Here is a 12,952-nt window from a genome sequence, read left to right as displayed (position 1 = left end):
AAAAAATGTTGAATGCTTTCTCCAATCCTACGCCGTTGTTGACATTTTGCATTTTCATAATCCTTCTTCAAGGGCACATGCCTACTAATCTCCTGTCCGCAAAAGGTTCTCTTGGATAGAAACTAAACTTGCAATCATCAATCTATTGTTATTTTGGACCACGCTACCCTAGTGATGAGAATGCGCATCTTTGGTGCCAGTCGCATATATGGCCAAAGGAGGATTAATCCTCTTTTACTCTCTCGCATGAAACATTAATGAATTTGACTAAATCTGAGATTAGAGACTTTCTTGAACAAAACCAAACCCCTGGGATGTCTTTTTCAGTCATATGGGAGCCACTGAAAGCCTGTCCTCGGGGCCAAATGATCTTTTTCTCAGCAGCAAGAAAAAAAGCTGATACTGAGCACTGGAAACAGGTATTAGATGATATTTTGCAGCTAGATATGAACTACAGTCACCCACCATTGGAAAGCATCCTTAAGGAACGTCAGGCCCTCAAAAGGCAATTTGATCTTATTTCTACACAGAAAGTGGAGTGACTCATCCTAGAGTCTAGATGTACTTTCAATGAGGAGGGAGAAACATTGGCACAGTCTTAGCAAATCAAATACATCAAAAGTCATCCAAACAGTTCATCTCTGAAATAGCTGATGAACAGGGCCTACCGACCACGCAGAAATCAATTCCTGTTTCCAACAATTTTACTTTGATTTTATACACCCCAGAGTCAAGCCAAGATGAGTCTGCTATGGACACCTTCTTTAGTCACCTCAATATAACCACAGTTGACCCTAAACTGGTCACTGAACTCGAAAGTGACCTCTCCATCCAGGAGGTCTTGATGACGATTGGTGGAATGCAAAGCAGCAAGTCCCCTGGACTACATGGTTTCCTCTTTTGAATTTTTAAAAATGCTCTCTAACGAATTTGCAAGTCTTTTCAGAGTCCTATTCATCTGGCACTCTCCTTCCAACTATGTGGGAAGAGGTTATTTCACTCATTCTGAAAAAGAATAAAGACCCTCCCCAATGTAGCTCACACCAGCCGATTTCACTGCTAAACAATGAGGCGAAGATTCTTGCAAAAATTTCATCACAGTGCTTAGAGGTTGTGTAACCAACAATCATTTCCACGGGCCAAACTGGCTTTATCAAAGGCAGATACTCTTTCTTTAATGTTAGACATGTCTTGAGTATAATTCATGACTCTCCCTCAACCGATACACATGAAGCCCTACTGTCACTTGATGCTGAGAAGGCCTTCGACCAGATGGAGTGGGACTACCTCTTCTATACTTCGAGCAAATTTGGCTTTGGCCCCGATTCATATCATAGGTTAAAACTCTTTACAATTCAGCAAAGGCAGCTGTTGGGTCTGCGCTTGCAGGCCCAGCTGGATCAAAGACTTATTCCCATGAAGAAAGCAAAACAAACAGCTCAACCTGTCACAGTTCTGGGGCGATTCGACCCAGCATTTTGAGTTTATTATGTTTTGGTTTATTTTTTGAATGATGGATGTTGTTGATGAATGATGTTCTTTATGTTTCTCTGGTGCTTTGTTGATTCTTATTATAATCTATGTTTCAGTTATTCTTGTTAAGAGATTAGTTCTTATGTTTGGTTTTTCTCTGAATTATGATTTGCTTGGGTTTTGAGTAGTGATTCATGTTTCCTGTTTTATTGTGAAAGTCTTTGTCTTATGTTAGTGTGTGCAGCTTTGTTCCCTCTGTCTCGTCAGCCCTGATCTCTCCCAGCTGTGTCTCCCTCCTGTTGTCCATTCCCTCATTATTACCCTGTGTATATAAGCCCTGTGTTTGCCCGTGCTCGGTGTTGCGTCGTACCCTCAGATCCTGCCTGTGTGTTCCAGTTAGTATTTTCATGTTTGGTTTCTGTTTTGTTGGTGCCAGCAATAAAGCTGTGGTTTTCAGTTATATTTCCGTCTCAGAGTCCTGCACTTGGATCCACATCTCCACCTGCCCGCACACAGAGCCCTGACACAACCGGTTTTAACTTGCAGCGCAAGGGAAGCCTGGTTGGAACCAGGCTCTTGGAGCTGAAAGCATATTCACCTGTTTCCAGCCAACTTCAAACTGACTCTGATTGCAGGCTCTTTTATTGACCACCGTGGTTTACACAAACACAGTCGAACTGGTTTAAACTGGTTACATAATGTAAAACCCATATAGTGTGACAAAAAAGCTAAGGAACTGTGTGTGTGTGTGTGTGTGTGTGTGTGTGTGTGTGTGTGTCTGTCTTCCTGCTGATCACAAAGGGTCATCTCCCCTCACCCTGTATATGGCTCAACTTTAATGGTTCACCATATACAAGTACAGGCGAGGCTCTAAATGGCCGGGAGTGAACATCTATGTAATTCCAAGATGGCGGCGCGTGAACAACGCTAGGCTCAGTGTCTCTCCAGAATCTGCTATTTAGCGGTTTTTTTATCTACTTTTAACCGGATTATTCGTCCAGAATTGCTGTGCGTTGCTGACCTACAGCAGACAAGAGCTTCTGGACATCTGGACTCATAACTCCAACAGTTTTATCGCCGATCTCCGACTCATCCCAGAGATCTCCAGAACACCGGAGGCTGCCCACTCTCCCCGGCCGGGCGGAAGTGCACGCAGACGGCGCCGAGATCGTAAACAAAGGTGAGGTAGGCGCGGAGGGCTACGGGCTAAGCTAAAGCTAACACCACACCGGCTGCCTTTACCCACTTTGAGTTAAATGTATCAAGGCAAATGGTGAAAGAGGACTTGAAAACTGCTGTTTCAAACAAACTTGTGGAAGAAGGCCTGCTTCCTGTTTCTAAATCACCTCGTTTGCCAGTTCCTCTTGACAGGACCCCTAATGAAGGAGTGAAGCCTGCTGTGTTAAAGGAAGAAGGGCAAAACCCTGCTGCTGTGGAGCAACAAACGGTGGAAAATTTAAGCACTAATGGCTCACCTTCTTTTGCTGCTCCATCTTCTCCTCGTTCAAGACAAGAAGTATTACTCAAGGTACGTTTGGCTAAATTACAATTTGAGGCTCAGGATAAAGCCCAAGCTCGTCAGGCAGAGTTGGAACTTCGCAGGTTGGAGTTGGAAGCAGAGACAGAAAAGGTGTTAAAGCTGAAAAAGTTGGAGCTGGAGTTGCAGATTGAAAGGGAGGTCAGACTGCGTCAGTTGGAGTTACAGGCACAGACTTCAAGAAGTACTACTACTCAACCTAGTTCTGCAAATTCATCTGTTGGTGAAACAACCTCCTCCCATGTAAACCCATGTGGTTTCAATGTGAGTAAAAACATTGTGTTGGTACCTCCATTTCGTGAATCAGAAGTTGATACATATTTCAATGTGTTTGAACGTGTTGCTGCCTCATTGCACTGGCCGAGAGAAGTTTGGCCATTGCTTCTTCAGTGCAAATTGGTAGGCAAAGCACAAGAAGTCTGTTCTGCTTTGTCTTTGGAAGAAAGTTTGAAATATGATGTAGTGAAGTCTGCTATCCTTGCTGATTATGAACTTGTTCCCGAAGCGTATAGGCAACGCTTTCGCAATCACAAAAGAACAGCAAATCAGACTTTTGTAGAGTTTGCTCGTGAAAAAGCTACTCTTTTTGATAAATGGATAACAGCAAGTAAAGTTCTTGACTACAACTCCTTACATGAACTGATACTGCTGGAAGAGTTCAAAAATGGCCTGCCAGAATGCATTGTTGTACACCTTAATGAACAGAAGGTTTCCACTTTGAAAGAAGCAGCTGTGATAGCTGATGAATTTGTGCTGACTCATAAAACTGTTTTTGTGCAGAAACGTGAAGTTACCACCAGAGAACCTCCCCCACAAAAGGATCCTTGAAGCCCACGACAGACTTTTGCTCCAAGGACTGAAAGGGAATGTTTCTATTGTCATAAACTTGGTCATGTTGTTGTTGAATGTCCCGCTTTGAAGCGCAAGAACCAGTCACCAAAAGGAGTAGGTTTCATTAAAACCATCCGTGCTGAGAGAAGGGACCAAAGTGAAGGAGTTGATCCCTGCTTCAAACCCTTCCTCTTAGATGGCATTGTGTCATTGACTGGGAAGCCTGAGGATGAAAAACCCATTTGAATACTCAGAGATACGGGAGGGTCACGATCTGTGATTTTATCTGATTTACCAGTTTGATCCAGAATCAAACTTGAAGAGCAACGACCTAGCAACATGTTTCCCCATCTGTTTTTCCTGCTTGTGTTCTCACCAGGGCTCAAGCAAGACGTAAAGCTGCAGAAATTGATTTGTCAGACTCTTCGTTGGCTCAGGCTCTGGCTACAGATGATTTGCAAACCCTGGTTGATCTTAAAAGTGGCTCAAAGGATACTGCTGAGAAGTGGAAGGATCTACATCTCCCACAGTTAGACTTGCCAGTCACACATGAAAGCCTTGTTGCTGCTCAGAAGTCTGATCCCTCATTGACTAAATGCTTTACTTCTCTTTCTGAAACAGGAAATAAAAAGGCTTCTTATTTCTTGGAAGATGGGGTCTTGATGCGCAAGTGGACTGCCCACCCAAGTCTAACAGCGGACGTAAAGGGAACCTGTTCTGATGACTGTGACTGGAGCACTACTTATCAGATTGTTGTGCCTCTTGAGTATCGTCACTACGTAGTCTCCCATGCACATGAGCACCCTCTGTCTGGTCATTTGGGAGTTACAAAAACGTACAACAAGATACTCAACCATTTCTTTTGGCCAGGATTGAAGGCTGATGTAGTTGAGTTTTGCCGCACTTGTAAAACATGTCAGATTGCAGGAAAGCCAAACCAGACAGTTCCTATAGCTCCTCTTCATCCTATACCAGTACTTGGTGAACCTTTTGAATGTGTCATTGTGGACTGTGTTGGTCCATTGCCCAAGACAATGAATGGTAATCAGTTTTTACTGACTGCAATGTGTACTTCGACTCGTTTTCCAGAACCTGTCCCACTCAGAAGAATAACTGCACCTTTGGTGATTAAAGTTTTGACAAAGTTCTTCACAGACAGACCAAGGAACTAACTTTCTGTCTAAACTTTTCAAGCAGGTCATGCAGAGTCCCTTGGGTTTAGCCCAAATGAACTAGTGTTTGGTCATTCTGTTCGGGGACCTTTGAAGTTGTTGCAAGAACAGTTCTTGTCAACAGACCATGTTGTGAAAACTAATGTTCTGGATTATGTTTCACAGTTCAGAGAGCGCCTCCATAAGGCCAGGTTGCCAGCTGCAGAAGCCCTCTCCTCTGCTCAGGTGAAGATGAAGAGTTGGTATGATAAAAAAGCCGTTCCTCGATCTTTCAATCCAGGTGACAAGGTTTTGGTTCTTCTACCAACTGCTAGCTCTGCATTGTCTGCCCGCTTCTGTGGACCATACCAGGTGGATAAGAAAGTAAATGACACTGACTATGTGATTAAAACACCAGATAGGAAGCGTAAAACACGCTTGTGCCATCTCAATATGCTCAAATCTTTTCATTCTAGAGCTGCCTCTTTCTGTGGCACCGCAGATAAGCCTGTGGCATCTCCGTCAGAGCCAATCTCATCTCCAGAAACTCTCTTGTTGAACTCTCCCTCAGGATTGAGGTCGAGCTTAGATGAAGACAGGCTCAAACTTTGTGATGCCAGCTACCAGAATGCCAGAATGCTTAATTCTGAGGTACTGTCCCAGTTGTCTATATATCTGTCTCACTTGACCCGTGAGCAACAGTTGGACATTGAAAGGCTCGTCACCATTCATTTAACACTCTTTGGGGACATGCTTTCCCGTACTACTGTAATAGAGCACGACATTGATGTTGGGAATGCCGTGCCTATTAAGCAGCATGCTTACCGTGTGACTATGGCAAAAAGGGAAATGATGAACACAGAAGTAGACTACCTTCTATAGCATGGATTGGCTATCCCAAGCTATAGTCCATGGAGTTCTCCGTGCCTGGTTACGCCAAAATCAGATGGAACACCTCTCTTTTGCACAGATTTCCGCAAGGTAAATGCAGTAACAGTACCTGATTCCTTCCCACTGCCCCGTATTGAGGACTGTATTGACAGCGTCGGATCTGCTGCTTATGTGAGTAAGCTGGACCTTCTTAAAGGTTATTGGCAAGTTCCTTTGACAGAAAGAGCATCAGAAATCTCAGCTTTCGTAACACCTGATCACTTTTTACAATATACAGTCATGGCATTTGGAATGAGAAATGCTCCTGCTACCTTTCAGAGGTTAATGTCAACTGTATTATCTGGTGTGGCAAACTGTAATGTTTACCTTGATGATGTGGTCATCTATTCTTCCAGCTGGTCAGAGCATGTTGACACCTTAACCACTCTGTTCAAGCGTTTAGCTGATGCTTCCTTGACCCTCAACTTGGCTAAATGCGAGTTTGGTAAGGCTACAGTGACCTACCTTGGAAAGGAAGTTGGGCAGGGCAAGGTTCGCCCTATCAGTGCAAAGGTTAATGCCATTCTTAACTTTCCTGTGCCAACAACACGCCGTGAGCTGTGCAGATTTCTGGGGATGGTTGGTTACTACAGCTGTTTCTGTAGGAATTTTTCTGAAGTCGTAACACCACTGACCAACCTGTGCAGCCCGAAGGTACCATTCATTTGGAGTCCCGAGTGTCAATATGGTTTTGAATGTGCAAAAGGTCTTCTGTCGAGTTCACCTGTTCTTGTTGCTCCAGACCTTTCTAAACCGTCTGAAAAGCGTCTGGACTTCTTTAAGTTGCTTTTCAAGCAACTTAAAGAAGTCCAGACGCTTTTCTTTGCAAGCTCCTTTGACTACGATGACCTGGATGACTGAGAACCTTCACAGACGTGTTGTTAGGTAGGTTATGGTTATAGGTTGTATATTTTGTTTCTTTGGAATTAGGTAAGTTTCTTTTATTTCTACGTCAGGGATGTTTTGTTTGTTATGTTGGCCTTGGCTCTCCCTGACGTTACACCTCGGTCTGAACCCACATCCCATCACCAGTATTAAATAAACCTTTTAAAATTACCATCTTGGCTCCTCCTTCTCTATCCACATTTATGTTCGTCCCTTCAACCCCCTAGACTAGCCAGGGGACATAACACTTACACTTATGAATGTGAATATATGACATAAATTGGTGCTTCTGGCCAGAGAGAGATAAGTGTGTTTTAAGCGGTGATGATAATAATGAAAATGTCTTAGTTTTGTTATTTTTAGGCGCAAAGCAGACCTGGATCAATTTTCCACATGCAGCAGTCGGAAGAAAGTTATAGGTTAACATCACTGGAAACGTTCAGGCCAAGTTTCTGGTTGAATTGTTTACAGCGCCATGTGTCACTAAACCTGACAAACGAGCTCTCACTCCTGGCTGAAGACAGAGAGTGCAGTTCCAAAAAGCAATAACATGGCAGTTAAAGAGAGACAGAGAATGCAGGACAAAGCGGAAAGAGAACTGCCTGGTATTGGACTGTTGAAGTGGGAGAGGTCAACGGAGTGAGAGGAGCAGGTGAGAACACAGAGGAATGCTGTTGTTTAATGTGGGAAATCTAAATTTGGGTTAGCAAACCTGGGAAAAAGAAAACTGACTGCTTAAGGGTGAAAATTGTGAAAGAGTCTGAAACACTGAATAAAGAAACATATGCAAAACCACACACACAAACAGAAACTGTATTAACCTTACTAACACTTATAAATACAAGGGAGCTCATGAAGATTAGACAACATCTTGAGCATGTGAGTCTGTTTATCATCTTGTCCAAGTTGCTTATTGTGATGAAAAGTGATACAAAGACCAGTGGACTCATAGCAAAGTAGTTAAAAAAAGGATCCAATTATAGCAGAGAAATGTGCATGAAAGGCAGCTTTGAGAACATGCCGTGGTGGATCTGCAGCTCCACTGCACAGACATCGATTAAACCTGACTAATAACTAGGGATGGGTACCGGTGTCCGGTGCCATGATGGTACCGGTTCTGACATAAACGGTAGTAAGCAGACCGAAAAGCAGTGCACATTTCGGTGCTTTATTTCGGTGCTTTTTTTTTCCCTGAGCTGTGATACACTTTAGATTCTAGCCAATCATTTTACGTTTCCGAGGATAGTAGGCAGGTCCAGGTCCAAAAGATGCAAACTCAGCAGCCTGCAACAAGTGCTTTAAGCTGATACTGTGATACTGTCAAAGGAGGTAACATCTCAAATCCGATGAAACACCTAGCGACGCATAGCGGGGGTTTTTTTTTGGGTTTTTTTAAAGCCGAGAAATGCGCCGTATTTGATAGCTTGCTGCGAGACCTCACACCGTGCACATCTACTGCGGGTGGGTTGCCCGTTATCGGACCCGGAGCAATATCCCCCCAAAACCCGAAGAATGGAGTCCTGGCCCATAGCCCTGCCAGTGTAGCAGAAATGATGACGGATGATGACGGCAGCAGCAGCCGTTCTTCTCTGCGTGAGTAGCTTAATGTTGTCTGTGTGTAATTTTCGTTGAGTAGGCTCACCACGTTATTACATTAATGCATGTAAGGTGAACTAGCAAACATCATCATAGCTACATGCAGCTGTCTTCTTGTTTGATGGCAGATGCTCCCTTCACCCTGGCCAAAAAGGCTAAAATGACCAAAGAAAAAGTGGAAAACAGCTGAACATGAGAGGTTTTTGGACAAAGTTTGTGTTTTTTCCATTGTTTAAGCACTGCTTCCAGCCAAGAGTGATACCATATATGCCCCATAGCTGCAGAAAAGGCTAACATTGTTATCTTTTTACAAAAAAAAACAACAGCTGAACATGGGAGGTTTTTGGACCAATTTTGTGTTGTCCATTCTTTAAGCACCGGTTTGAGCACCGGCACCGTTTCAAAAGTACCGGTTTGGCACCGGTATCGGATAAAACCTAAACGATACCCATCCCTACTAATAACACACACACACACGCAATGAAAATCAGCTTGCTATTTTTCATCAGTGTTAAAATAGCGTGAATTTTTTTTTTCTCTCTCTTCCCCCCCTTCTCACCGTCTCTTCTCCCCTTTGGTTTTCTTTCTTTCTCTCCCTCTCTTTCTTTCATTCTTTCCCCCTGTCCTATCCCACAGTTATGTCTGTCCCGTTTGCAACTGAAAATAAAATAAATTCATAATTATAATAAAGGTCAACCAAATGGACCAATATGGCAAGGCCATGATGATCCACTTGGTAAAATAAATCCGGTTGGCATCTTTCTTGGCCTCAAGACAATAATTCTGATGGCTATAGATCCAAACGGGACACAAAAAAAAAAAAAAAAAAAAAGCGTGAATTTAACACACTTAAACCCTGAAGTTGAGGAATAATAATAAAGTTGAGGTTTTAATAACGCCTAGGTAAGATATCATATGTTAATGAACCTATGCACATTCTATTTATATTTTTCTGCACAATGCTGTGTTAGTCTTTGTCCCACTCGTATGTATAGGCAGGGTGTGGGTATGTTCGTGTATGTCTGCGGGTGTGGCTGGAGGATCGAGCACAGCCAGCTGCAGGCCTGATGGGTGTGGCCCTGTGGGAGGACTGGCCACACGTGAAGTTCCTGCCACACCTGTTGGTGATCAGGGCTCGTCGGGGGAGCTACTTAGGAGAGTGTTGGAGCTCCCACCGGCGCGGGATCATTGAGTTATCGTACCAAGTTAGTGTGTGTCAGTATATGTCAGTGCTGTTTGTATATGCCCCCCGAGGGTTAGTGTTGACGGCTACTTCTATGGTTTCCCTGCAGGAGGAAGAGTGGTCCAGAAAGGCAGCACGCATGGGGTGTGCGGAAACACAACAGCGGGGAGCACGAGCACAGACGTCGGAGGGAAGCACGCACACGGGTTTCAAGGGAGCAACGGGGAGTTATTGTCTTTACAGCTTTTCACTGTAAATAAAGAGCACTGTTTGCATCGCAGAGTCTGCGTTTTGGGTCCTCCTTTCCCCACATCCCCACGGTCTGCCAGCCAGATCGTGACAAGATCAAAGTAACTTGTGCTCTTCCTGCTGTTTCCATTTTGATGGCAAGAAGAAGAATGCTTGGTCTCGTCTGTGTAAAACAACTACAAGAAGACAGCTCCTTGGAGGACAGGACCAACTTCACACCCGATCAGATTTGCACCCTGTTAGACCTCTGCCTCACCACTACATATTTCAAATACAACGAAGGCTTTTACAGACAAAAACATGGCTGTGCCATGGGCTCCCCCGTGTCACCTATTGTAGCCAACCTTTACATGGAGGAAGTGGAAAGAAAGGCTCTTGGCTCTTTCAAAGGAAGAGTACCCAGCCACTGGTACAGATATGTGGACGACACCTGGGTCAAAATCAAGACACAAGAAGTGGAATCCTTCACTGCGCACATTAACGCTGTGGATAAAAACATCAAGTTCACCAGGGAAGACACAAAGGACAACTGTTTGCCTTTCCTGGACTGCGCTGTGCACATTGAAGAGAACGGCAAACTCAACATCGAAGTTTACCGGAAGCCCACACACACGGACCAGTACCTCCTCTTTGACTCCCATCACCCTCTGGAACACAAACTTGGAGTAATTAGGACCCTACACCACCGGGCAGAACATGTTCCCTCTCAACCTGAAGGAAAAAAGAAGGAACACACACATGTAAAGGAAGCACTCAAAACGTGCGGCTATCCTAAATGGGCGTTCTTAAAGTCAGCAAAGATGCACAGAAAAGAAGACCAGACACCAGCGAGGGAGGATAAGAAGGACAGACGCAACAACATTGTCATCCCCTATGTAGCCGGTGTATCAGAAAAACTCAGGAGAGTTTTCTCCAAGCATGACATCCCGGTGCATTTCAGACCCAGCAACACGCTCAGACAGAAACTGGTTCACCCGAAAGACAAAACGCCAAAACACAGACTTAACAATGTGGTGTATGCTGTACAGTGCAGCGAGGAATGCCCAGACCTCTACATCGGAGAGACCAAACAGCCACTTCATAAGCGCATGGCACAACACAGAAGAGCATCCTCCACAGGACAAGACTCAGCAGTCCATCTGCATCTTAAGGATAAAGGACACTCTTTCGAGGATGCCAATGTTCACATTTTGGACAGAGAGGACAGATGGTTTGAAAGAGGAGTGAAAGAAGCCATCTATGTCCACTGTGAGCGACCATCTTTGAACAGAGGCGGGGGTTTACGACACCAACTCTCTGCCATCTATAATCCAGTTTTGAGATCCCTTCCCAGACGCCTTAACGCCCACTCACATCCTGGGCCATCTGATCTCAGGAATTCGCATGATAAGGTGGGGCCAGGTTTCACAATGAACCCACCCGAAACTCTGGCTGATTGGAGCCCACACCCAGTTTCACACCTTGTCTCAGGCGATTAGAGGATCATCAGGGGGTCCTTTTGTCCCTCTGTGGGGGGTTACTCCCACTAGGTTTATATCTGGGACTCTCCACCATTTGACCTTAGAACTGAAGAAGCTTCTTGGATGAGAGGTGAAACGTCTTCAAGTAACTTAAAGAAGTCCAGACGCTTTTCTTTGCAAGCTCCTTTGAATGCTTGGTCTCAGTGGACAGTAGCCAATCACACTTCATGTGGTTTTAAAAGCAACATGTAAATTCTCAACAACAACCAAAACACTGATCAAATCTTTGAAAGATGTATTGTTGTTGTGAGATGTGTAAAATTAGTGCATGCTAGGGTTTGTTATTGAAAATAGTTCAGTTGTTTTTTCTATTTTAATGACCACCTACACCCCACAATACTCTTTTAAAACGTTTTGTTTTCAGATTCTTTCTTTTAAAATCTATCAAGTGCCTGTTAATTAGTCTTACATGAAAAAATTTGAAATCAACTTTTATAGGATTTTATTACAGCAAAGGCTATTGATTTCTGATCAGACCCAGAAGCAGGTTTTGTAATTTTAGTTGAACACCAAAAAAATTCAAGTTATATTTGTTTTATACACAGAGACATGAAGTGAGACTCTCAGCTTTTGAAACTGGTCAAACTGGATCTGCTGTGCAACAGCACAGTCTGAGTAACAAGATTCTCCACTGTCACATCATGACATCCTTGGAGGAGAGCCAACAGTTTGTGACAAAGTATAATCTACAAAAATGAATATAAAGACCCGGAGCTCTGAGTCTCTCCTCTCAGCCTCCTCCACAGACTGATGGAGGCAGGAAAAGCTGCCTTCAGTCATCAATAAGTGGATCCACAGTAACAACGACTCTGAGTTCAGCTGCTGACCATCAACTTACTCTACTTCTGCATCACAGGTGAAGAACTAATGCTGAACTAAGCTGCACAAAGCTGATGTTAGCCAGGAAAACATTACAGAATGAGTTTAATGGAGAGACCGGAAATAATAACACACAGTTTGTTATGTGAAGAAATCAAACATGAGCTGAACAAACAGTAAAGTTCCTAAAGAGAAACTGTTAAAGGATGAAACAAAACAAACTTACATTTTCTTCAACCACAGACACGAACAACAAGCTACACTCTACACCTGAATACTAAACATAGATGCACAGGTGAGCTGCTTCCTGGAACGAGGCGGGACTCTACCTGAAAAGTGTGAGAGAGCCACACCTTCATGTGCTGGGCTCAAAATATGTTGTCTGACTGCTCGGACTGGCTCAGGGTGACGCTGAGTAAAGTAAAGTAAAAAGTAAAATTTTATTCATATAGCACCTTTCAAGATAAAATCACAAAGTGCTTTACAGAGTGGGAGGGGCTTGACATGAACAATCGAGTTCATTTAACTCAGGGGTGTCAAACTAGAGGCTCGAGGCCCGGTGTCCTGCAGGTTTTAAATATCACCCTGGGTCAACACACCTGAATCAAATGATTAGTTCATTACCAGGCTTCTGGAGAACTTAAAGACACGTCAAGGAGGTAATTTAGCCATTTAAATGAGCTGTGTTCGATTAAGGACACCTGCAGGACACCGGGCCTCAAGGCCTGGAGTTCGGCACCTGTGATTTGAATGAACACTAGAACATTTGTCTCCTTTC

General features: G+C 43.9%; 1 protein-coding gene across 2 annotated transcripts in view; it reads right to left on the bottom strand.

The window, feature by feature from the left end:
- The window catches only part of LOC146673012 (cytidine monophosphate-N-acetylneuraminic acid hydroxylase-like), a 43,010-nt gene extending 30,509 nt beyond the window's left edge, over nucleotides 1-12,501 (bottom strand). For both annotated transcript variants that reach the window (XM_085401484.1, XM_085401485.1), the window contains exon 1: nucleotides 12,401-12,501. The gene's annotated coding sequence lies outside the window, so the exon portion shown is untranslated. The remainder of the gene's footprint in view (nucleotides 1-12,400) is intronic.
- Nucleotides 12,502-12,952: the final 451 nt, after the last annotated feature.

The sequence above is a fragment of the Rhamphochromis longiceps genome, linkage group LG3 (assembly GCF_057381845.1).
Source record: "Rhamphochromis longiceps isolate RC_006_pf linkage group LG3, R_longiceps_female_GT1.1, whole genome shotgun sequence".
In the NCBI taxonomy this organism is placed as follows: Eukaryota; Metazoa; Chordata; class Actinopteri; order Cichliformes; family Cichlidae; genus Rhamphochromis; species Rhamphochromis longiceps.
This window is presented reverse-complemented; position numbering and strand designations above follow the sequence as displayed.